Source organism: Rattus norvegicus, chromosome 11, assembly GCF_036323735.1.
Source record: "Rattus norvegicus strain BN/NHsdMcwi chromosome 11, GRCr8, whole genome shotgun sequence".
Classification (NCBI taxonomy): domain Eukaryota; kingdom Metazoa; phylum Chordata; class Mammalia; order Rodentia; family Muridae; genus Rattus; species Rattus norvegicus.
In genome coordinates, this window is record NC_086029.1 from 55,836,327 (window position 1) to 55,863,357 (window position 27,031).

Sequence of the window (27,031 nt, forward strand, 5' to 3'; positions counted from 1 at the left end):
GAAGGTTCCTCATGCTTGTCTTCTCACTTGACACTTATAAGGCTCCAATCACTGTCCCTGAAAAGCAGCACTGAAAATGTGGACAATATAGCCTTTCAAATATTTTGATTTTTTTCAGATTCTAATATAACTATATAATTTCCCATTCCCTTTCCTTTCTCCAAAGCCCTTCAGTGTAACCTCCACCATTGCTTGTTCCCATTTCATGGTTTCATGTTCTTTAATTTTTGTCACATGTATCTCTATATATGTACATGCACACATAAATACATATATACATATACCTAAATGTAGAAGTACAACCAGCTCACTCTGCATTACTTTACTTTTATGTTTATATTTTCAGGGTTAGCCATTTGGTATTATACAACCTAATAAGTATGCTTTTCCTTGGGGAAGAGTTTTATCTCATTCACAGAATTCCTTGGTCGTCTGTAGTTCTTTGACTTACATTAAGGCCTCCCACACAAACGTTTCCTCTTCCATGTCGGCACGAATATTGATGTCACCCTTGCCGAAGTCATGTTTAGGCAACCGTGTTGGTGGGACCCCATGGGTGTAGCTTCTCTGACTTTTCTGCTTCTCTACATTCTCAACGTAAACTTCCTGCTCAGATATTCAGATGGTTGTGTTTGAGGTCACAGTAGAATGGTTTTAGCAAATAAGTCACAAGTCATCTGAATGACAAGTATTTCCCTTAGAGGTGCCATTTGCTTGGCATATACTAAATGGCCCACCGCGCTCAGGCACATTTATCTTTAATCTCTGTTTATGAAAAGGGTAGTTTTTGTTCCTTCAAGACTTTTGAGGCATTCAAGAATGGAAAAATATGAAAATGAAGACATAGAAAGAAGGCACTTCTTAAAGAACATAAGCCGACTGCCATCAATGCTTTTCTTGCCAGGTTTGGGGGAGAAAGAAGCTGTGGCTGGTAAAGTTTGAATTTAAAACTCCAAATGGATCTTTGATTTTAAAGTAGGACCCCATTGTCTAAATGATAGAAATGCTGATTTGATTATGGTCTAGCCTAAACAACCACGCAGGATTTGATTTTTCTTCTTCCTTTGGATGCTTGTATTTTCGCAAGGCTATCAATGAATCCCTTACAACTTAATTGAAGCTGACTTGTGGTTGAAGAAAAATTAGCATAAAAAGGTTAACAAAGCTCCAGGAATGGTTCTTCAGATGCAAAATTTATGACCTGATTTAGAGTCATCTGAAGAAACAGTACTTTATGAGTCAGTATATACTGGGTGTTGGTTTTCCCTGTTCCTTTCTAAGCTGAGAGGGGTATGATCTCTTAATGTCAGGGCAATGCTTGATAGCGCTATTCAGTAGCGCTGAGACAGCCCGTATCCTGAGAGTGGGGCCCACATACACTTGAGCAAAATAGACTCAAGCTTGCCCATCACTGTCAGCTAAATTAGATGGACCTTAGCACTCAAGGATTGAAACATATTTACTTTAAATCATACCGAGTCATAGGACAAGGCCAAGTGTGTATTTGGCACAGGCTTATCTACTATATTCATTTGTATATTTTAATGGAATCTGTTAGTATATATAAGCTTCTCTACATAAATACAATCCAGAAATCCCTGGAGGGAAGCAACTCAGTAAAATCATTTTCCGATCTATACTAGAGTTATGATACTGAAACATGTAAAGGGTCAGGAGTTAGCCCAATCTGTAGAATTATGACATAATATGAATTTCATGTATTCCCCATATGAATTATCATCACAAAATCTATTAAAAGCAAGGCAAATTCATGCTAAAAATATAATAGAATATTTCTTGTGATTACAGTCTAATGCTCTTGGATTAAAGCAGAATTAGGAATTGGGGAAATTTGTCCCAGCTCAGTTCTACAAACTCACTGTGTGACTGTAGGTTGATGTCGTTATGCAGGTGAAGGGAGTCAAGATAAAACGAAGCTTGTCATTTGATGAGAAGGAAGGGAGGTGGGAACAGAGGTTTTAGAAGGGAGGGAGAAGACAAGAGAGAGGCCAGAGAGATAGAGAAGGACCTGAGAGACCATGGCGGCAGATATTAAGATTCTTCTCTTCACATAGATACAGATTGTTATGACTATTTTAAAAGGATGGGTGTGTACAGGACTTTGTGCTATCTAGATGGGCAAATTATATCTTATCAGTTGGATCAGAGGTTATTGTGTAGTGTGTTCTTTCCTGTGGTGACTTAATTGAGTTCAAGAGGGTATATGGTGGCAGGACGCACTGAGCCTGCCACAGAATTGGGATGTGTATGCATGGTGGGGTAACAATCTGCCCTGGGAACTAGGTGGGTAGAGAGATTGCCACAGGTTCAGAAAATAGCCATTGACAGTGTGAGATGAGATGGAGCTGTGAATGAGGGCAGGGTGTCATGACTTGTCAACTGCCTGGGTCAGAGGGAGCTTGGGAGAGAAAGTGCAGAGGGGTAAGCTTGGGAACTGGTCCTATGCACCTAAAAGATGTAAACAAACTAAGCCTCAGTGTCTTGTTTTGATAACTAAAAGGAGTTTGACTCTTTGATGTATTTTACATTATAGTTATTAATTTGCACAGTTGATAAGTGGAAAATGGAAGGAAAGAAATGCAATAATGAGATTACCCTTTATATATTCTTTTCAGAAGCCTTCTCTGTGGGGATGCTTTTAGGCCACCAGCAGCCCTCTCTTGTTCCCGTTTAGCATAGTCAGGACAGGAGCCATGACAAATAGTACAAACTAGATGTGGAAACTCCAAATAAGCAAACTTTTGATACTAAGGATAGTCTAGAGCCAGAGACTCAGATTCAAGTCAAGGACTTGAATCTCTCCTTGGTGTCTGAAGAGACAAAGGGTCAACTTTATAACTGTGGCGTATTTAATGCTTGCTCTCAGCTCCCATTTATAAATCAGATGCTGTTTAAAGTCATTTACTAATCTGCTACTCTGTTAGCCATCCAAAGGGAGTATATTTGGGACCTAGGATAGAATGAAGCAATAAATTTCTCTTTAAATATATTCTAATATGTATCAATCATATCTGTTGATTGTCATGGTACACAAAAAGGTGATCACTAATTTTACTAACACTTATCACAGAATATATTTGGACTCTTCCCTTTCTTTTGAGCCAGCTTACTTGACTTAGGCAATTCCTTGAGGATAATGTTCTTTCCAGATTTACTAGGCATATCTTTCACCTACAAAAAATATCTTAAATATTCTTGGGGTTCTTTTGGTGATGTCAAAATATATCCTTTCACAGAAAGAAGTTCTCTGTAGCAAGTGGCAATGCTAATTAGAAACAGGATATTTCTCAATAAAGTTTTATTTACAGTGATTTATTACAGCTACAATAACCAAGTACTATTAAAATCCTAGGCAAGAGAAATTTATACATTGCCTCAATGTTTGGATAACAAGAAGTCTTCAACTAAGGCGACACCTACAATACCTTATTCTTTCATTTGCAAATTAAAAAGTTAGGTTTTTCAGATGGTTTTTAATCATGACTTGAATTTAAAATGTTTTTAAAATGTTTAGCCCACATTTTGTAGTTCTCTTCATACTTTTATTATGTTGAGATATATTTTCACTTCTAGTTACCAGCAAATGGTATATAGAATGGCAACTAGAGAAAAGCACATTAATTCCATGACATTTGGAAATGCAAATTCCCAGGTTTTGGCTAATCTATATACTTTAGAAATGTGTGGGTGTGTGTGTGCAGCATGTGTACAGGAATGTAAGTGTGTATATGTATGCGTGTTTAATATGCATAATCCGACCTGATCTAATCTGTGTATTCTGGTCCCACATTGTTGCACACATGCTCAGTGTTTAGCTATCTTAACTTTAAAGTTGCTTGGCAGTACATGATAGCTTTATTGATATCCTTCACCTCTCTCTCTTTCTCCCTCTCACATTTACTTTTGAAATTGTATTTTAATTATAAGATTGTCCTCTTCCCTTTCCTCCATCTAGATCCTTTCATATATCCCTCCCTGCTCTCCTTCTATTATATGGCCTCTTTTATTCAGCAATTATTATTCTATATATGCAGAATGTGTATGCGTGTATGTATATTATAATATATATAAATATAGACATATATGTAGACATATGTATCTGAATACATATATATGTAAATATATATAAATACACACACACATATATATATTTCTAAATGTAACCTATTGAGTCCATATAATGTTATTTGTATGCATGTGTTCAGGGCTGACAGTCTTGCAATGGATGACCTAGTGGAGTGCTTTTCCCTGCTTTACTCCCTGTTTTACTCAGTTGCCTATAATTCCTCGTGTGGGTTGAAGATGCATGTGCTTTTCCCCAGGCATATTGGCATGTTAATTGCTGTCCTTGTTCAACTCGTGTTTGGACAGTTGTGTTAGTCAAACTTGACAGATATAGCTTCAGATGCCACCAGAAGACATAATCTCATGGTAATCCTCCTAATCCTCCGGCTCTTACAATCTCTCTGGCCCTCTCCTGCAATGTTACCTAAGCCCTAGGTATGGGTGTGTTTCACAGGTCTATCTACTGGGACTGGGCTACCACAACTCTTCGTTTTGATTGCCTGATATCATTCTCTGTAGTGGTTTCTGTCTGTTGCAAAAACTTTTCTTGATAAGAGGGGAAGGCTACATTTATCTGCGAGTATAAAAACAAATGTTCATGAATTGTTGTTAGGGATTATGCTGGTTTAGTAAATTAGTTGTAGATTCTCTTCTACTAGATCACTAGAACTGATTAGTTGCCTAGGTTTCTAGTATCAGGTACAGTTTCCCTCTTATTGAGCCAAGTCTTAAATCCAAACCATTGGTTATCACTAAGCTATGTGTGCCACTACTGAAACTGGTAGGGTTTTTGTGCCATGATGGTCATTGGTGTGGTTCCTAGGTATTACAGCTGGGTGGAACTGTGGCTTCTCTCTCTCCTTCAGAAGCTTGAATGGCACCGTCTGGTACCACAAAGATAGTCTTCAAAAACAGGACATCTAGGTCAATTCTAGACCAGGAGCCTCTGGTCCCTGTTTCTGAAGTGTCTTCAACAATACGGACTTACCGTTCATTTCTAGGGGGCAACCAAAGACAACATTAATAGGCAATATGTTTGGAGAAACTCTTACAAAGCCTTGGCAAATCAGAAGAGGGCTTCTGTAGTGTTCTAGATGAGAAGGCTGAGGATAGATGCTTCAACATTATAAAAACTGTTGGGAACTGTCCAAGCAGTCAGCTGTCTCTGGCATTTTATTTTTTCTTTCTTTCTTTTTTCTTTTTTTTAATTTTTGGAAGCTGTGTTCCTGCAGTTCATGCATATGCAAGAAATATATTTTCCTTCTCAGATCTCTGATGGGGTTGAAGATTAGATAATTATAGTGTCACGATTAAACTTAAATGTTTAGCATTAAATATGTTCTAGATTTAAAAAAATGTTTTTAGGATGGTGATACAAGTTAAAATAGAAGATTTAGCTACAGAATTGTAAACTCATTAAGATAGGATAGATGGCAAAGTACCTCATCTAGTCACAAAATAGAAACAGACTGGACTGTAATGTAATTCACATAGTTTCTATTATGTAACGTTTGTTACCATAAAAGAGCCATTTTAATTGGACACAAAGGAGGAAATATAATGGGTTGGCCTATTGTAATGCTAATGTTGGCTCATCCAGAGGAGTTGCCCCCAGCAAGCAGACCAGCAAGTATTCTGGTGATGCCTTGTGAAACTTCTCCCCATTTTAACTGGTCAGTGAAAGACTAGAGCCTGTGACTGGGCAATGGAGGGGAAAGGTGGGATTGGAGGGTGGCAGGTAGAGAGAGGAGAGAGGATGGAGAAAGAGCAGAAGGAAGCTGTGATGGACCAGGACCACGTGGCCGGGAGAAAGTGCAAGTAACAAGGGGTCTTGTAACTAGGGAATAAGTTAATATAGTACTAGGTCTGCTCAGTTTAGATGTATGGCTTATAACTAAAATATCTAGGTTGTATTTTTTTTTTATACAGGCTCATTAGGGTTGGAAATTCCACCACCAGGCTTCTCATGTTTGGTATTGGGATTTTTGTTACATGATCTTTAGCTTTCAGAGGGAGAGTCATCAGCCTTATTATTCTCTTAACAACTTCTAGACCTTAAAGAGATGTTAGTGCTTTATGGGCACTGTAATTAAAGGCTGCTTGGCTATAGCATATTACTGTGTGTTGGAGATCCAAACCTCTTTAGTTCTTGTTTAGATCTATTTGTTGCTAAGTTTGATTCAGGGATCAGCGTCTTTCTAGGGTGCATAAGGAAGCTATTGTCTATTACTCTATAGAGTGATTATAAGGGTTAATAGAGAATATATAATCACCTCACTTTAGAGATAAGGAAACTGAGAACGATAAGCCTCCTAACTTGTTCAAAGACACATGACAAATCTAGCATGTGGATCTGTGATTCAAATCAGATTGTCTGATTCCAAAGCTAAGGTGTTCTTTGTCCGAACACAGAAAATCAGAATAACTCCCACTCTATTTTTTAAAGTAGCAAACCATTTTTTTCAGCAAAATAAAATTCTGGTTTATTGTTGGACATTGTGTCACATGTATATCAAACAGGCCAAAAAATAAAAAATAAAAAAATAAAGAGCAGCAACTTCATAGACAAAAAAAATGGAAAAAAAACCTTTTTATCTTTGGCCTTTTTAAACCATCTCATACAAACGAACTACTTATAGTACAGCTAGGTACATACGCAAAAAAAGTTACTGGAATGCTGAGAATAAGATTTTTTGTTGTTGTTTTTGCTTTTTTTTTTTTTACAAGGTTTTTCTCCTCCTTTGAGAGTATATGAACATGGTCACACCACAAGTAAAGTCTGAAGTAGGACAGAAAACTCTTTGAAGGCTGGGTCAGTCACCTGTTATCATTAAAAATGGCTGACCCCCTAACAATATGTATAAAAATATAAAATGTAAATAAAAAATACAAACAAATTTTCCTTTTAAAGTATTTTTAAGAAAAAAACCAGGACCTGGGAAGTTCTGGTTCTCTTCTCCTCCCATGTTGCCAGTTCATGTTGTGGTTTTGGTGGGGTGGTGGAGAGCGCATGTCATCTGTGGGTGGCACTGCCCACAGTGGGTGGGCGGGGCCTGCTTCTCCAGTCGAAGGTGACCACGTTTAAATTCTGAGACGGAAAGTGGAGGGTGAATAGGTCACGGTGCGTAAGGTTAGCTTTTCCTTTTGCTATCTAGTCATCCTCATCATCTTCTGCTTCTTGGTGTCAACATCATCATCCTGGTCATCCTCAGCTACCCGCTTGCCCGTAGGAGCCTCAGCTTCCTCATCTTCATCTCCATCCTCTCTGCACCATCACCTTCTTCCTTCTCCTCTTCTTCCTCCCCACCTTCTTCCTCTTCTTCATCTACCTCATTGTCAGCCTCCTGCTCCCCCTTTTCCTCATTTTGAGCGTTCCCATTGGCCGGTGCATCTCTTCCATTCTCTGCCTCCTCCACAACTTCCTTCTTCTCCTTCATGTCCTTGGTGGTGATCTCGGAGCTGGTGTCCACTGCCGTGTCTGACATAGTGGGTCACGCTGGTGGTCCGACGCTGCGAGTAAGGAATTAACCGAGTTTCGAGGACTCTGGAGAGAAAGCTGCCAGAGTCCGCATTGGAAGAGGCGGTGGGCGGCGAAGGTGGCTGCAGTGAGCACGGAGCACGACCCGGGAACAAGGCAAAGATGGCTTTTCGGAGCAGCCAGTCAGGAAACCATTTTTTTTCTCCATCTTTATTAAATTGGGTATTTCTTATTTACATTTCGATTGTTATTCCCTTTCCCGGTTTCCTGGCCAATATCCCTTTAACCCTCCCCCTCCCCTTCTATATGGTTGTTCCCCTCCCCATCCTCCCCTATTACCGCCCTCCCCCCAACAGTCACGTTCACTGGGGGTTCAGTCTTAGCAGGACCAGGGCTTCCCCTTCCACTGGTGATCTTACTAGGCTATTCATTGCTACCTATGGGGTCAGAGTCCAGGGTCAGTCCATGTATAGTCTTTAGGTAGTGGCTTAGTCCCTGGAAGCTCTGGTTGCTTGGCATTGTTGTTCATATGAGGTCTCGAGCCCCTTCAACTCTTCCAGTACTTTCTCTGATTCCTTCAACAGGGATTCCGTTCTCAGTTCAGTGGTTTGCTGCTGGCATTCGCCTCTGTATTTGCTGTATTCTGGCTGTGTCTCTCAGGAGAGATCTACATCCGGCTCCTGTCGGCCTGCACTTCTTTGCTTCATCCATCTTGTCTAATTGGGTGGCTGTGTATGTATGGGCCACATGTGGGGCAGGCTCTGAATGGGCGAGGAAACCATTTTTATGGAGACAGTTGAATTGCCTTACTTTAACTAACAATGAATGTCGCGGGAATCCAGAGTTGATAGTGTCAGCTTTCACCCTCTTATCCCAGCTTGTGTCACATCACCTCCAGTGAGTTCTCAGGTGTGACCTTGTCCTTTCTCATAGAAAAAACCTTACCTAATTTAGAGTGTTTTAAGTCCAGTTCTTTCATCAACATCTTCAGGTAGAAAGATTCTTAAACAATTTTTCTGTGCCTTAAGTTTTAATGCATAAAATTTAAGCTGCAAAAGGAAACTTTAACCAATATTTCTGACTCTCCTATCCATCGCTGTCAGTGTGAGACTTTGAGCTCAGTGAGAGCCATTCTCATCTGAATGAGTTCAGTCAGATTGTTACTGAGTGTCAGAACAGTTATCTGGAAATTAAGGCATTCCGAGTATATGTTCACTCCAGGAATAGCCCTAAATCAAAATGAATGGATTCCTGATGAGACAGTGCTGCCTTTTGAACTGGTATGAATTATTGACGCAAACAACAAATATACAGCTAATAATAGAAAATTGATAACACCAATGTATTGGCCTTCTTGATACTTTTAGATCCAGCTGAAAGGATAGAAAATCTATAAACACATTTCAGATTTCATTTTCTTTTCTTTATTTACTCTTTTTTCCTCTTTTATTGGATATTTTTTTATTTACATTTCAAATGTTATTTCCTTTCCCAGTTTCCTGGACATAAGCCCCCTATCCCATCCCCATCCCCTTCTTCTATAAGGATGTTCACCTCCCCATCCACCCCCATTCCTGCCCTACACTGGGGGTCCAACCTTGGCAGGACCAAGGGCTTCTCCTTCCATTGGTGCCCAACAAGGCCATTCCCTGCTACACATGTAACTGGAGTCAAGGGTCAGTCCATGTATAGTCTGGGTAGTGGATTAATCCCTGAGAGCTCTGGTTGGTTGGCATTGTTTTTCTTATGGGGTTGCAAGCTCCTTCAGCTCTTTCAGTCCTTTCTCTAATTCCTCCAACGGGGGTCCCATTCTTAGTTCAATGGTTTGCTGCTAGCATTCGCCTCTGTATTTAACATGCTCTGGCTGTTTCTCTCAGGAGAGATCTATATCCAGTTTCTGTCAACATGCACAATCTTATCTAATCTTGGTGGCTGTATATATAAGGGCCACATTTCATTTTCAAATGTCACATAAGGACTATTTTGTGAACTATTTGTGTATAACCTTTATTAATTCTTCTGCTGGATAGCTTTTTAAAAAATTATTCTCTGTGTGTTTCAGATAGCAATTCATAGCTGGTTGTGGTCATTTAGAACTGCTAACCTTTACTTTGGCATTTTTTAATGTATCATCAGATAATTAGATACGGCAGTCAAATGCATCAATAATAATGTTCCATGGTTTTGCTTCACGCTTCTTGACTTGTTTACTACCTTATGTCAGATACTTCCCCAAATCTCTTCATCTAAAAAAAAATTGTCACATTTACATTGTACATCACCCAGCTTCAATCTGGTGGTTGTTACTTTTCTGTCACTCCATCAAATACATGAGACGTGTGACTTACAAAGAGAAAGGGGTTATTTTGACTTATGTTTCATTGCATGGTTGGTTAGCTTCATTGCAATGAGAGAAGTGACATCATATCAAATGTGTATGAAATAGCAAGCCAGTTTACCCAGTGACTTGTAAGCAAAAGAGATTATAAGCCCCAGGTTCCACAGTCACCATTGAAGGTGTACCTTCAGAGTAAATTAGTTTCACCTATTGAAATGTCTACCTGCTTCCCTAATGGTGCTCTCAGACCATGATTTCAAGCCTGTCACACATGAATCATTAGGAAACATTCTAGACTCAAACTATAACAATATTATAATTTAACATGGAGATGTAATTTTGTCTTGCTGTGCTTAACACCACACCACACTTATACTGAACTTTTCTCTAACAATTTGTAAAGGCCCTATCATTTCCCAAGTGCCCCACCTTCTCTTAGACTCTATCAGGGCCTTGTTCTTTTTACCATTTCTCCTATTAGTATTACATTGCTTTAGTTATGGTAAACATAAAAAATTAGATTTCTTTATTATTTGAGTGTTTTAACTGTATTACATACAATCTGTGCCTGGTGCATAACAGAGATCAGGAGAGGGCACCGGATCCCTTGGGCTGGAGTTGGAGATGGTTGTGAGCCACATGTCAGCGCTTGGAATCAATCCTGGTCCACTGCAAGAGCAACGCGTGCTCTCAACAACTGAGCGGCCTCTCCAGCCCTAACTACGGCACATCTTGATGTTGTACTAGTGCTTGGTTTTCAAACGGTTCTTTGCTGTACCTGGTTCTTTTTGTTTCATGTGCATTTTATTATCGCCTTCTGCATCAGTTGCTTTTCTTGTCCCTAGACAAAACAACTTAGGAAAAGGAAGATCTATTTTGTTTCCTGATTCCGGAAGGTTTGGGATTTGGTCATTTCATCCTATGCATTTGGGTGGAGCAAGCAGTACACAGGGAAACTGTTCCTTTCACGCCAGCCCAGCAACAGAGAGAAGAGAAAGACATGTGTCAAACTGGTCTTCCTCTTCTCATTTTATTTTTGCTGTCTTTGAAGCTCTTGGGATGGTACCACTCATATTAAGGAAGGTATTTCCCTTTCAATAAGTTGTTTCTGGAAATGCTTTTACAGAAACATCTAGAAGTATGCCTGCCTCTCTATCTTCTAGATGATTCTAAATCAAGATCAGTCGATAATAACAATTAGAGGTCACAGTTCCTCACACTAAAAGTCTGTCTTGGAATTTGATTAGAAGTATTTGAAACTTTAAATATATATTTAATCTATACACATCACATATAACTATATACATATTACAATATACCTATATGCATTATTCATGTATATATATATAAATACTATATATAGTTATATATACATATACGTGCATTATATATGTACATATTTGCACACACACTATGAGAACATTTCATACTTATGATATTGACTCTTTCAACTAAGTTAAGATAGCTTTCAATTGGTTTGAGTGCCTTTATGAGGCAGAATTTGATATTTTAATTTTAATTTTTAATTGATCTTTTATTATTTATAAGTTTGTTAAATTTGTTGCAAATGTTTGTTTCAGGGCTGCAGATATGGCTCAGGGGTGAAGAATGATTGACCTGCAATCACAAGGAGTAGAGCACAGATTTGAACACTGTATAATAAGCCACGCACCCCTGAGATATCCAGCCTCAGCACTGGGGTGGCAGAGACAGAAAGATTATTAGCACTTACTGGTTTCTAACTTCATTCAGGTTCAAACAGAGAATCTGTCTTTATTCAGGAGCAGACAGAGAGTGGTGGAGAATACCCAATGCCCTCATCAGGCCTTCATGCATAGGCACAGGTATACACACCTGTACATAGTTGTGTGCACTCACATAGACACATACACAGACTCACATTCATGCACATGAGTAAAGAGATAGATGGATACTTAGATAAACAATTTTATTTTAAGATGTTTATTTCATCTTCCTAGGAATCCATTTGAATTTTGCATATTTTTGTACACTAATGTTATAGTTATATCTAGCTATCTCTTATTGATTTTAATAGTATTATTAATGTTGCATTAGCAGAATTATTTCATGCAGATAATAAAAATCACAGGAAACCACTCCAGTGTCTAAAAGTAATAATACTATTAATTTTAGAGTTCCAAGGAAGTCTACTAGGTTTTACTTTTATTATTAATAAGGTTTTGGTCAACTACTAAGTATCAGAAACTGTTTCTTTAAAGTAAGCCATTCTCTGATGCTCAAGGGATCATCAGAGACATGTGTAGATGACTTAGTGAAAGAGATGGCTGGGATTTATCTCTACGACATGTGATTAGTAGGTGAGAAAGAAAGTACCCTCAAATTAGCATTCCTAATATTTTTCCTGAGATGGTGCTGCTGGTGGTTAGGGCACCACAGGGTCATATCTCTGTCATGGTTCCGGGTTAAACTTCTGTTTTATTAACTGAGCATTATGCTACAATGAGCTAGATTTTGTTTGCACATAAACATTTTTATACCAGTTTTACATGGAAACTTTCCCTGTCCTCAAAGAAATTACTCAAGTAAATATGAGGCTCACCTCATGACTTCTTTTGTCAAGTAGTTTGTGGCTACTTGCTGATGGCTAGGAGATGCCTGAAGACATTTGGGACAGTGCTGCTGTCCAGGTTTTATACTTGTTTTCCTCCTGGACCTTTCATTCCTTCATTTTTGAAAATATAATATAATCACATTATTTCTCCCTTCCTTTTGTCCTTCCAACCCTCTCCATGTTACTGCTCTCTCAAATTGTGGCATCTATTTCTTTAATTGCTAATTCACACACACACACACACACACACACACATATGCACACACACAACTAATATATAAATGCACATATATGTATATATAGTCCTAATATAGATACACACATATATTACTAAATATTTAAGTAGAGCTTTCTTAGATCTATAATACTACTTCTGTGTATATGATTTCAGGGATGACAATTTGATATTAGATAGACAATTGGAGGGCTCTCTGTAGGAAAAATTATTTCTTCTACTAGTAGACCTTCTCAGGTCCCTTATCCTTTCTCTAGGACTGAGGGCCCATGGGCATTCCTTCTTCCAAGTTAGCATGTTGATTGGCGTCAGCCTTGCTCAAGTATGTTTAGGCAGTCATATTGGTGATGTCATGGGTGTAGCTTCTCTGACATTTCTCAGAAACACAGTCTCACAGCAAGCTTCTTTTTTAGCATCTAGCTATTCTAATTTAATTGATCTTATTACGGTATTTTGTTAAATCATTTTCAAATGCATAAAAGCCAGAGGAATGCTATGCTAATTGTCTACGTGTTTCCATAACTACTTTACTCTAGCTGGTAAACAAAGCATATAACTCTCTAACTATTAGTACATTTCATTTTCCGTGCATTTATATCATTTTTCCTTGTGTCTGTAAGTTTCCTTTTCTTCTTAATCACCTTAACCATATTTACTTTAGATCTCTTTTATGTTTTCCTATTTCCTGTCATTACTGGGAATAGAAATCTTTGTTATGAGTTCTGCCTCATTCATGATGCACTATTTCCTCTTATTTTATAATTGCATTGGAAACACATTTTCATTTTTTATGGGAATCCTGTGCAGCTGAAGTTGAAAATACTCCTATCAGACAATTTTTTTTTGTTTTCATATTCCATGACTCAGGAGTATAACTGTTACAAGAACAATTTTTATGGTCATTTCTCTTCCAAATCAGACAATGTTTGGTCGAGACCCAACATAGAGATTATTAGTATTTTAGTCATTTAAAATCTAGGCTAGAGAAAACTTCCTTTATTTTCCATATGCTGGTGGACTTTCTCTCCTCTTTTTAGTCTTTTTACTTAGTGTGGACTTTGAGGTCCCAACTTTACACTAATAACATTGTCTCCAGTCAGCATTTTCTTTCATGTACATTCAATATTTTCATGAATTCTTAAAGAATTCCAGAAAATGTGTATTTTGATCATGTTTACTCCACATTTCTCCCCAAATTCACTCTTGTTCAGAAAATATGCAGGATAAGGAATCCTGCCCAAGAATTAAGGTTATGAACTGGCAGATGTGAGCTCATAAAACTTAGCTTCAGTACAGCCCAGGAAACAATCAGTTAAGTCGAGAGAAAGTCCCCAGAGTGGCCTTTTTCATCCTACTTTTAATGGAATATTGATTTCCAGAATACATAAAGAACTAAAAAAAGAAAAAAGAAAGAAAAAAGGAAAGAAAAAAATCAGAATCAAGAAAACAATCACAACCCCATTAAAAATGGCCAGAAGCTGGAAAGAACGCAGATGCCCTTCAACAGAGGAATGGATACAGAAAATGTGGTCATCTACACAATGGAGTACTACTCAGCTATCAAAAACAATGACTCCATGAAATTCATAGGCAAATGGAATGAACTAGAAAATATCATCCTGAGTGAGGTTACTCAATCACAGAAAAACACACTTGGTATGCAATCATTGATAAGTGGATATTAGCCAAAAAGCTCCAATTACCCAAGATGCAATCTACAGACCACAGGAAGCTCAAGAAGAAGGATGACCAAAATGCAAATGCTCCCATTCCTTCTTAAAAGGGGGGAAAATATACATAGGAAGGGATGTGGAAGCAAAGTTTAGAGCAGTGACTCAAGGAATGGCCATTCAGAGCCTGACACACATGTGGCCCATATATATACAGCCACCAAAACCAGATAAGATTGATGAAGTTAAAAAAGTGCATGTGGAAAGGGACTGGATATAGATCTCTCCTGAGAGACACATTCAGAACATGTCCAATACAGAGGTCAATGCTGGCAGCAAACCACTGAACTGAGAATAGGACCCCCTTGGGGGGAATTAGAGGAAGTTTTGAAAGAGCTGAAGGAGCTTGCAACCCTATAAAAACAACAATGCCAGCCAACCAGAGCTCCCAGGGACTAAACCACTATCAAAAGACTATACATGGTCTGACCCAGGGCTCCAACTGCATATGTAGCAGAGAATAGCCTTGTTGGGGCACCAGTGGAAGGGAAAGCCAGTGGGGGAAGGTTGGCCCCCAATGCAGGGGAATATGGGGGAGGGCAATAAGGAGGCTGTATAGGGGGAATACTCATATGGGGGAGGGGTAGGGGTAGGGGAGGGAATGGGGGCTTATGGACAGGAAACTGGGAAGGGGAATGAAATGTAAGTAAAGAAATATATAATAAAAAATTAAAAAAAGAAAGAAAATAAATGGCTTATCCATCTGAACAGAATTTTCAAAAGGAGAAATAAAAATGGCTAAGAAATATCTCAACAAGTGTCCAGCACCAGTAGCCATTAGTTTAATGTCATTCTCTGCTCTTGTTTCAGTGTGTACCAATCCCCAGGCCCAGATGCAGCCTCAGCTCAAAAGCCATCTGCTGCTCCATTTTGTTCCCAGATGTGCCTGGTTTCCTGATTCATTTAACGGAATCTCTTGTAAGACTCATTCACGTTTTTGGTTCTTATATGGTTGGAGAAAACAGGTTTTCCTCGATATCATTCAGTTGGAATTTAGTTTTGTGTGTACTCTGAGAGGTGCCTATATCCACGTCTTGTCTATTTACCCATATTTCCAGTCTCACACTATGTTATCTTAGATTTTTCCCAACTGAAACTACCCTTTCTTAATATTCACCAGTGTGACTTTTCTCTCTTTAAATCACATTGACTGTGGCTTGTATGAATCAAATGCTTATAATATGCTTTATTATGCTTTATTCTCCATTGATTATTCTGTTCATGTTGGTTATGATATAAACTTAGTTTTTTTGTTACTTTATATTATTGTTATTTTATTATTGTAATTTTAGACTTCGTCTAAAATTGTTCCATCAATTGAAGTACAGTTTAATGAAAAATATATCTAAAATATAATTATTTCCATTAGAGTTAAAGTTTAATGAGGAAACAATATTTCTAAATTAAGTTTTCTTTTTAAAACAGGTGTCCATAATAACATAAAGGACTGAAGGAGTAGTCTCAAATTTCAAGGTTTATGTAGCAATATTAACATGATGGTGTATTCAAATTCTCACTTTAAGGAAGCCAAAATTAGATATATTAGATATCGTACAGGAATAGCATCACACAACATAGATCTTACAGGTCCTTGGTAGGGATGTATACGTAAGTTGGAAAGTGGAAAAAGCTGCAGGACTTTCCCAGTTCACTTGGAATCATCTTTGATTTTGTTACCTTGTTTTTATCACATGATTCCTTCTACCCCCAGCAACCTTTGGGAAGCTGACTGAATAAAGGCCGTGTTGGGAGACATACCAAACACGGGCAACATGCTTACAAAGGCGGTGGGACCAGCAGCGGCCTGCCATTAACACTAGCATGCTCAAAGGCTCCCCTTACAAGAAAGTAAATGAAAAAAAAATGTAGCACACAAAAATAAACCAAACACTCAAGAGTGTCAATAAGTGGCTTTGATAAGTGAAAGGGATGAGATAGACAAGAAGCTTATAAACATGGGTCAACTAGAGAGCAGGAAGGATGGGATGGTTGGAGTCACCAGCTGTGGAGATGAGTATCTCCACGGCCTTTCACAAACAGGCTCTCTCACTCCCCACTCTCGTTACCTTGAAACCACAGTGCCACTTGCCCTAGTCTCCCTGGGGCTCTTTCGAGCTCATGCTTTGTTGTCTCAATTATGAATCTACTCCTCACATGAACTCTAAACATGTGTGCTTTTTTGCATGCAGAATCAGACTAATGCAAATAGAAAAGGAACTGATTTACAATTCCACTTTTTTAAAAAAAAATAACAGCTAGCAGTCTTGAAAGCAGGGAACATATGTCTTCTGCATCCTGGCATACTAATAATTGGGCGACAGAATAAAAACATCCTTGCTGAGTTTGTCTGCACCAGTTTGCTCATTTAGAACTGTATCTTAGCAGAGGAGTACCCCAAAGCTTATCTATCATCTTTGCATAGGTGTCCTATGAATTGAAGGCTGTGAATCATTGGCTTGAGACATGGGAAACCTAGATCACAGTCAGAAGTCAGTCATCACAAGGAGAGGATGGTTTGGGGAAACCGTCCAAACTCTTTAGCCTCGCCTTCCTCCCTTTTGGATCTCAGGCGACCTATTCGGAGGAGACTCTGCAACACCGCAGATCCATTTATTACCTGGTTTATTTATTGGTATAGCAATATCCAATTATACCTGGTGATTGTTACGGTCATCAAAGAGGGGGTTAATGACAGCCAACCGAAGGGGTATGTGGCATTTCAAAATGACTTTCAATGCTTTTAGTCATTTAGTTTTTGTTTCTCATTCCCATTCATGCTTGATTTAAACGTAGATGGCAGTTTCATGTATCTTATTCAGTTAAATGTCTCCATATTCCTAAACCAACATATAACAAAGGCTAGGTTTAATTTGTTGTCTTGTGTTCACTATTAAGTACAGAGCAAGAGAAAACTACTTCACGCTCAAGCTTGGGAAATACAAAGTTTTTCGCAGCCTTAACAAAGAAAAGGAAATGAGCTGAGGCCTTTTGTATAAAATTGCACTGGCCAAAGGCATGAGCTGGGACCTGAACTCCTAGGTTATCCTAGGAACCAGTGTTCTTTCCTCCCACCCTCATACTCTCAAAGTCTTGCTCCCTGTACTCTACCCAAAGCAATCAGAGTTAACAAAGAAGAAAATGTCTGCTAAGGGCAAAATATATTGTTCACTTAGAACAACATTGGCATTCTCAAACCTTGTCACAGTAGCATTGAACACCTAGAAATGCAGGGACTTTCTGTTGGCTTTGTGTGTGTGTGTGTGTGTGTGTGTGTGTGTGTGTGTGTGTGTTTTAAATAAACTGTTCTATTGGTTCTTTGATATTTCATTTAATGGATTTTGATGTTATTTACTCTCCTCTCCCAAACTCTTCCCACCTCCCACCTCCCATTCCTTTTTTCTTTCTTTTAAAACTTTCAAGTCCAACTAGTATTGCCCATCTACCCTTGGGTAAGTGGCTATCTACTAGAGAGTGGTCCACATACCAGGGGTCACACCCTTAACAACAACTGACTCTCCTGCTCTGAGTAGCCATTATGCGTAGTAATTGTCAATAGCCCCTCAGCTAGGGGTGAAATTTCACACCCCTTTCCTCTCTCCATGCTACTGTTTTATTGAGCTTGAGCGAGCATAAGTCATGTGTAAACTGTTTTACCTCTGTGAATTCATATGTGGAACTGTGTTGTTGTGTCTGGAAGACACTATTATAGTCATCCACCACCTCTGACTCTTACAATCATTTGGTACCTTCTTTCATAGTTAACCTGAGCCTCAGGAGGGTAGAGTGTGATACGGATGTTCCAATTCGGGTTGAACATCAGTATCCTACTATATATGAGTGAAGCACAAGAAGCAGGCTAATTCTCTATGCAAAAGACTCTCTCTGTCTCTCTGTCTCTGTCTCTCTGTCTCTGTCTCTCTGTCTCTCTGTCTCTCTGTCTCTCTGTCTCTTCTCTCTCTCTCTGTCTCTCTCTCTTCCCTTTCCTTCATTCCTCCTTCCCTTTCCATTCCCCCTCTCTGTGTTTCTTCCCAGACTCAGCGTGAGACTGTGTAGGCACACACATGCACGCACACAATCGTGTATATTGCCTTGGAAGAGAAATTCCAGCTACAAATTGTTTTTTTTTTCCTTCTATCTCATCTGTAAGATAACCCATGAATGTAACTGTTCTCTAAAGTGATTTCATCTGCTCTATTTGGGGGACACTGTTAGCCAATAGGTGTCAGGGAATGATTTTCCTTATCACTGACAGCCCTTTATTGACTCAGCCAGCAATAGCCAGGTTGGAAAACATTGTTTATGCAAGGTCCAAATGTGTGCTGGTATCTCGTAAGGCACAGATGTCCGTATTCTAGATACAATCTTCACACCAGCGCCCAAACCAACATTGTGCTAGGAGACTGAATTCCATAAAATTTCAGCCCTTATTATCTGAACTCTTTTGGGGAACCGTGCATCTTGTTCCTCTCCCAGCCTCTATCCCTTCAGAGCACTAAGGGAACAGTTTAAAAACAGTGAAATTCAGCAGGAATGTATTTGCAACTGTTGGATGTTGGCCTTGACTAAGACTCTCTCAAAATTCTATCATAAGAATCTCTGCCTGAGAGACTGAAGGAAAGGCCATCCAGAGAATGCCCCACCTGAGGATCCAGGCCATATACATACAGCCACCAAACCCAGACAATATTGCTGATGCCAAGAAGTGCATGCTGACAGGAACCTGATATAGCTGTCTCCTGAGAGTCTCTCCCAGAGCGTGTCAAATACTGAGGTGAATGCTAGCAGCCAACCATTGGACTGAGAATGGGGTCCCCATTGGAAGAGTTAGAGAAAGGATTGAAGGAGTTGAAGGAGCTTCCAACCCCATAAGAACAATATCAACCAACCAGAGCTCCCAGGGACTAAACCACCATCCAAAGAGTATGCATGGACAGACCCATGGCTCTAGCTGCATATGTAGCAGAGGATGGCCTTGTTGGGCACCAAAGGGAGGAGAAGCCCTTGGTTCTGCCAAGGTACCATGCCCCATTGTCAGGGTAGGGAGGTGGAAAGGGGTGGGTGGGTTGGTGGGGGAACACCTCATAGAAGCAGGGAGGGGGGGATGGGATAGAAGACTTACAGATGGGAAACCAGGAAAGGGGATAACATTTGAGATGTAAATAAAAAAATATCCAATAAAGAAAATCCTGTTAGGAAAAGAAAAGAATCTCTGTAGCTGAGTCAAAACAAAATATTTCTGAGAAAAATACAGAGAATTAACAGTGAGAATGATTAATGGGGTGAAGACTAGGTTAGCTAAATAAAGGTTACCAGACAAGTTGTTGTTATTATCATCATCATTAATTATTAATAATAACTTATTAAAATGAGTTATAGAGAAAAATGTGAGCTAAGCCATGGACTGATTGTCAATTATGGACAAGATTTAATTCAGAATGACCAGGCAAAGGTTCTGTTCACCTCAAGCCTGTTCTGCCTCAAGCAGCAAAACTATTTTAAATGAGATTTTGATTTGCTGTATAGTGTTAAAACCCCCAGGTTAGCAAGTAAGCTTGTACTACGGATAGCAAATTTGGTTAGATTTCAGGAAGACGTGCTTGATTCTAGCGATATCACCAATAAAAAAATAAATAGAGAGTTGATTGGTGCTAATTCAGGGCAGAAGAAAAGGGATGGTGGGAAACCCGTCCCTGAAGTATATTCAAGTGGCACTGCATTGGATTTTATACGTCTGTACGTGCTGACGGCAGAGTCAGTACAGAAATAATTTTTAGGCTGCTGTAGCTTATTACACAATTATGAATTCCTGGTGAAATAATTTTACCTCAGTGATTTAAGCAGAAAATGAAATAGTGAATGATTGTACTATTATATGTAAAATAATGCTTTTAATATAATAGGAATCATTATAATATTTTTGAAAAGGAAATATGTATGATTGGACCTTGAAACGGCTCAACAGGTAAAGGGCTTTGCTGCCAAACCTTATGAAATCTGAGTTCAACCCTGTGGACCCACGTGACAGGAGAGTAAATTCCTCTAATTTGCCTCTCACCTCCACATGTAGACCCTGGCACATTACCCCCCCCAAAAATGAATGAATGAATGAATGAATGGCATAATATCATTGTACATTTCCTATTGGACTGCTTTTATGTTGGTATATTAAAAAAATTTAAAACCCTGTTCTTTATAGATGGCAGTTTTACTAGCCTGGCAGGAGAGCAGGCATTTTAAAGAAACAGTCGTGCCCCTTCCTTTTGCTACCAGACTGTTGAAATGAAGGATCCAGGAAAATGAAAATTTCACAAAACATTAAAGACTGGAACCCTGCTGCCAGCCAGGAAGGAAATTGCCTCCCAGGAAGAGATTTCACACACTTCTGGCATCTTATGGCGTTCCCAGGCAGGAGATGCTGGAGCCAGCCACTGTGGTTGGGTACTGTACAGTGCATGATGCATATCAACTCTTACTATTTTGTATTTCTATTGATTTTGAATCTATTCTTAACCATTCTCTTTCTCTGTCTCTGTCTCTCTCTGTCTCTCTCTGTCTCTGTCTCTGTCTCTCTCTGTCTCTCTGTCTCTCTCTGTCTCTGTCTCTGTCTGTGTGTGTGTGTGTGTGTGTGTGTGTGTGTGTGTGTGTGTCTTTGTCTTTCTACATGTGGGCCCCAGCACAGTGAATGTTTCTGTCTCTCTTTTCTCTCTGTCTCTCTGTCTCTGTCTGTCTCTGTCTCTGTGTCTGTCTGTCTGTCTGTCTGTCTCTTTCTCTCTGTGCCTCCCCTTCCTACTAGTTCTTTGAGAATTTTGTGTAATATATATTTGTCATAGTTACCCAGACTCCTTCCAGATCAAGCCTTGCTTCCCTACTAAACATATCTAGTCCACTGTGTGTCGCCCAAACCTCTTGGATGTGGGTCCTGCCCCGGAGAGTGGTAGGCTTGTCAGGTGTCACACACTTTACAAAATGATTGCTATCAATTGACAACAGTTGTTCTACTAGACGTGGGACGTTGTTCATAAACTCCCTCCTTCTTGTTGGAACTTTGTCTGGCTTGACCTTGTGTGGATATTATGCCCATCCTTTTGTTTTGGAAAATATTGTTTCCTTGCAGCTATCCACTACAGTAACAGGTGTTCTTATGGCATTTTCCTAATACTTTTTTGTGTTACCTATACCTTTTATCCAATTCTTTTCCTTGTTGCTTTGTCCCACACACCCAGCCAGCCCCTCCATCATATGTATCCTAGGATTGTCACAACCATTCATTCTTTAGATGTTATTTCTCTCCACCATGGTCCCCTTTCTAGTTTCATGACCTATTCCCACGTTCCCTCTCACTTGATTACACACACATAAAAATCAGAGGATAAGATCTGCATGTGAGAGAGAACATGTGGTGTTTGTCTTACTGAGTCTGAGTTACCTCACTTAATATAATATTTTCCAGTTCCATTAATTTTCCTGAAAATTTCTTAATGCCGTGAAAAAAAGCACATGATGTTTTAAATGGAGCATTCACTTAAGTTCTAAGTCAAGTCAGATTGTTTTTTTCATTTTTGTAAGAAGAGATGAGATAGAATAAAATTTGTGGATTTTCTTTAACACTTATTTTATAAAGCTATTCACTCAGTCCATTTCCTGAGTCTTAGAAAAAGCCACTTAATGTACCTACATTTTTTGTATAATTCAGAATTACACAGAACTGGATCATATTCTAATGTTCAAAGTATATGACCTACAAAAACTTACCAAAGATGACTTATCATAAGAAAATATGCTACAGTATAAATATCAATAATAATATTTTATGCTTATTATCTTATATACAGAGAACTACTTTGATGGGCTGGATGATCTAAAGGCAAATCTCATCTACATCATTGGCAAGCCCTCTATGTCATTGTAAGCTTTCCACTGTGATAACACAATCTTACACAGATGCAAAATATCTAATAATAACTTGAAGATAGGGCAAACGAAAACCACCAAGGGAAGTAAAATTTGCCTCAAAGGTTACCCTCATCTCTCAAGGGTCTGTAAGTACAGAACTGTGAGAAGAATTCCCTGAGACTTACCATTAGGCCAGGCCCATCAGCTTCATATTGAACTCCATAAATATGGAAGAGATTCATCTTTTGCAGAAAGGAAATTAATTTTGTATTTATTTCAAACAAAATTATAGCCCTACTAATATGGTTTAAGTCAAATAATCTATGCATCTCCAAATTTGGAAACAGCTGGTGTCCAATCATTGAATCAAGTCCCTTTGATTACTTAAAGAGTGCACAATAGGACTTTTGGGTCTTCATTTCTCAGGTTGGGTAGTTTCTCCCCTCCCAGCTTGCCTTAGCTTCCAGTTCTTTAATCATCTTCTGGATCATCTCTAAAGTGCTCCAGTCTTTCATGAGTCAGTCTACTCGAGAAAGCGCTCCAGCTGCTAAGAAACGCATCGGCCTCTGTCTTTATGTGTCAGGTTTTTCAGCCTCGTGATATATATTTCTTTGTAGCCTCTGGGCACATGGACAGATGATGCTATCACAGGAGTATTTCTGCCTTCTTCTTACTTTTAAAATGTTTGTATGATAGCGTGCTTTACCAGTGAGTCAGATTCCTTAGCTAAGAGTACGAACTAGACACAGGGATGACAGTTTAGTTCCATTCAAGTTTAGAGATTTGACATTGCCAGTTTTCACTCAGCTTTAACAATCTTGACTTTACAGGAAATGAGTAAAGTGGAGGAAATTTACTAAGATAGAAGAAATTCCTTCTCAGCATAAGCAAACAGGTTGGCCTAAATTCTAAAAAGGACTATAAACTTAAAGTTTCAGTTTATTTTACACAGAATTTAAATATAGTGGCCAAACCCATGAAATCAGGAGATATATGCATAACTTGTATAAATTATCTTATATATAATCTATGTATTATATATTGATAGATGGTAGATATAGATAGATATATAGATGATAGCTAGCTAGATAGGTAGGTAGATAGATAGATAGATAGATAGATGGATGGATGGATGGATGGATAGATAGATAGATAGATAGATAGATAGATAGATAGATGGATTACAAATGTAGTGTTAGTGACTGGAAATGTGTTTAGTGAGTTTATACATTATATAGATCCTGAGAAATCACTGTCATTTTTAGACCGAGCATGTGATGAACAGGGTAGAATTTCAGTAAGATTGATATGGTATTCATGAATAAAATCCACTCAAATATGAAAATTGTTTGGAAAACAAATAATTTAGGAATAATTCAACAAAAGTTTGAGAAATGAAGAAGGACAGACTGTCTTAGAAAAAATTATACAATTTAATTGATGTGGAGAGTAACATTCAGGGGCAATTCTAATGCTAAGTGTAGGCTGCAAACAGGCAACACATTAAAGAAACAAAAAAACCAAAGGGCAAGAGACTCCCTAGGATCATAATAGGCAACCAGATTTTACATAAATGGTAAGTCAAGGTCAAAAAAAGAATATGTAAATATTTTTCTAAAATTGGGCAACACTGAGAAAGATAAAGAAAGGTTGTTAACTTGAGACATGGACTATGAAATTGATTTGGAACTATGGAGATTTTGTCTGTGGAAAGCGATGTTCATAGAGTACAAGGGAGGAGACAACATGGAGGTGTTAGCCAATGGAATAAATGGCAGGCTCTGAGCCGCAGATGGCTGGAGTAGCAAAACTCACAACCAAGGACTTCAAAGTTGCTGTCCCAGCTACATTAAAGACTTTCAGGAAAAGGAGACAAAAAGAAGTGAACAACAGAAAATCTCAGCCAAGGAATGAAACTAACTCTTCACCAACTCACGTTAGAATTGAAACATTTTAAGAAATTAAAATATATATTATTAATAAGGATATTAATACTTAGCATTACATAAAAATGATGAATAACAAAAGAGGCTCCGTGAACTCGAGTAAACACTGAAGAGAAAGGAGGGAACACTGAAGGGGAAAAACCATTTAAGCCTTAGGATGGATTAAAAACTTTCAAGTCCAAGAAGCTCAGCAAACCTCAAGAAAGAGAAAAGAAAAGATGCCAAATGTGGTGTATTAGAGTTACATAGCATAGAACAGTTAGTAGTTATGGAATTGTCGATTTACTTAGTGCTTTACTGAGAGCACTGCCTGTTTTCCTGACGATGACTTCACCTGCTATTGGGAACAGAATGACCTGGAGGAAGAACTGAAACAATAGGCCATTCTGCTTACTGCTGTGTAGGCGTCTGTAAAATCTTGCTTGCCCACCCAACCCGCCTGTGGTTTTAGAATATAAAATGAGAACATAGGCTGGACCTGACCTCGAAGGCTTTCAGAAGCTGTCCTGACTTCGGCCCTTTGGTGACAGGAGCTCATTCCATGGAGATTCCTGTAACACAAGGAAGTGTGGGGAGCAGAGCTATAGAAATGACCCTAACATAACCAAAGGAAAAAATTCCCATGCTATGAGAGTAACCGTGGCAGCACCAATATTCTTCTCTCAAGAAAAACATTCTTACCCAGAGCTCAACGCACTGAGATAGTTTTAATCAGGAACAAAGAAAAAAAATAACTATCAAGAATGTTTTAAATCAGCAATAAATATGTCCTTTGGAAACGAAGGTGAAATAAAGACATTTCAGAAAGTGCTCTCAAGTCCTAGAATTGGTTACAGAGCTTAATTTGAGAGACTTTTTCTTTTAGTGTGCTTCTATTGTTAAAAAAAATAAAAAGCATTTGATTAAAGCAACATGAATTGCACTGTATAACGAGATACCTAAAACATAAAACAGCAAAATACTTGAAATCATATGATAAATTAACCAACCATAATGGCAGACAGCTTAAAGAAGGCATATGGAATTGTGTGTTCATAGCCCTCCCATATTCTACATAGTTTAATAATAATACAGAGTAGGCAGGTTATACATACAAATACAGCAATGAAGTAATACAAGAAGTTACATGCAGAATCCCAAGTGAAGCAGATAAGACAAGAATGCTCAATCCATGCGCTCTGAGGGGATGTTTAAAAGGACAAAGGGCAGTGACAACTGCAATAGCTTTAGTGACTGTAAGTGGGATAACAAAGGGGACAGGGCGAGACTGTTTTAATAGTCCCAACTGTGTCTATTGTAGGAAACAAAATGCAAAGTTGAAATAAAGGATGAAACATGACACACAGTACAAAACAATGTAATTTGCAGTTTTGCACCTATGACGAGTGTGTTAGAGAAACACATTAGAGGAAGAAGGATTTACTCTGCTCATAATTCCAGAGGTTTCAGTACATGATGACTTTGCTCTGATGTTTTGATCATGGTATCAGGTAGAATGTCATGGTGGCAGGAATGTGGGACAGAGGTTGCTTGCCTCATGGTGAACAGGGAGCAGAAACAGAAAGACATAGCTCCAGGGACTTACTTTCTCCCTAAACTTTAGGTCTAAAGTTTTCTACCCCTTGCAAGGTCACAATATTCGAATTCATCACTGGGTTAATCCATTAGTTTAGTCTAAGGCTTCATGACTCAACTGGTTCTCAATGATCAGATCTACCAAATCTGTTTTTTTGAATGACTATTGCAGAACATATAAAGAGGTGATATGATTCTACTACTGTGAGTAAATGTAGTTAACAATAGAAGTAAATTTACTATAGGCACAGAAGGACATAACACAACTTGGGAGGGTTGATCATTCATTAAGACATAGTGATCTATTTTGGTTCTTTTCTTTTTTTTTCCCAGACCTGGGGACCGAACCCAGGGCCTTGCGCTTCCTAGGCAAGAGCTCTACCACTGAGCTAAATCCCCAACCCAAGACATAGTGATCTTAATCTGCTACACACTTACCGATGTAGGGCAGGGTGCTGCGGCTACATGGGTGAGGGAATTAGAGTGATGGGGTGTCCGGCATGGGGGCATGCGATGACTAGTGACTCCTAGAAAGAACACACAGGCAATGTGTGGGGCTCAGGATGGTGCTCCACAGCAGGCACGTGGGTCCTGAGAGAAGCGACCTGACATGCGCTCCTGTTTAGAGCAAAGCAACTGTGTACGCAGCGCATAGCCTTGACTCAGGAACTGTGAGGATTCAGGATTCAAAGATTCTAGGTCTCTGCAGTTTTAATAGAGACCATTTGGTTGCCTTCCACTTATTTTTTCCTTTCAGGAGACGTCCGTCTTGGTTCCAAGGACTTTGTAATGGAAGAGTTGGCGCTGCGGCGGCAGAGGATTTTGTTTCCTTCTCTCCGTAGCCATTCTGAGTTTCCAGGATCCAGAGCGGCTTGGTCACCTTCACTGGCCCCTGCATGCTCCCTTGGATGCTCCAGTGGGAGAACAAGTGTGCATTCACTATTTCGATCTTTTCTATGAGGAGAATGGGCATCTTGCATTTCTTGGGAGACATCTTGCTCTTCTGCCCAGCGAGTGACATTTCTGTAATGCTTAGGAAAAGAGAAAGCATGCTAGTCAAGCCTTTACGGTTTAGACAAAGTTTAAAGCTTTAAGGGACACACCAAAAACAAATAAAAGTCATACGTTCTTAATTAATAGAAGAGAGGCAACAGAAT

The 27,031-nt window shown here is 39.0% G+C and overlaps 1 long non-coding RNA gene and 1 pseudogene across 1 annotated transcript; one reads left to right on the top strand and one right to left on the bottom strand.

The window, feature by feature from the left end:
• Positions 1-7,222: 7,222 nt before the first annotated feature.
• Positions 7,223-7,585, bottom strand: Ptma-ps7 (prothymosin alpha, pseudogene 7; annotated as a pseudogene).
• Positions 7,586-15,102: 7,517 nt separating this feature from the next.
• On the top strand, positions 15,103-27,011 carry LOC134480986 (uncharacterized). The gene is made up of 2 exons (XR_010056111.1): positions 15,103-15,378; positions 22,293-27,011. It is a non-coding gene; the product is annotated as an uncharacterized LOC134480986 (long non-coding RNA).
• Positions 27,012-27,031: the final 20 nt, after the last annotated feature.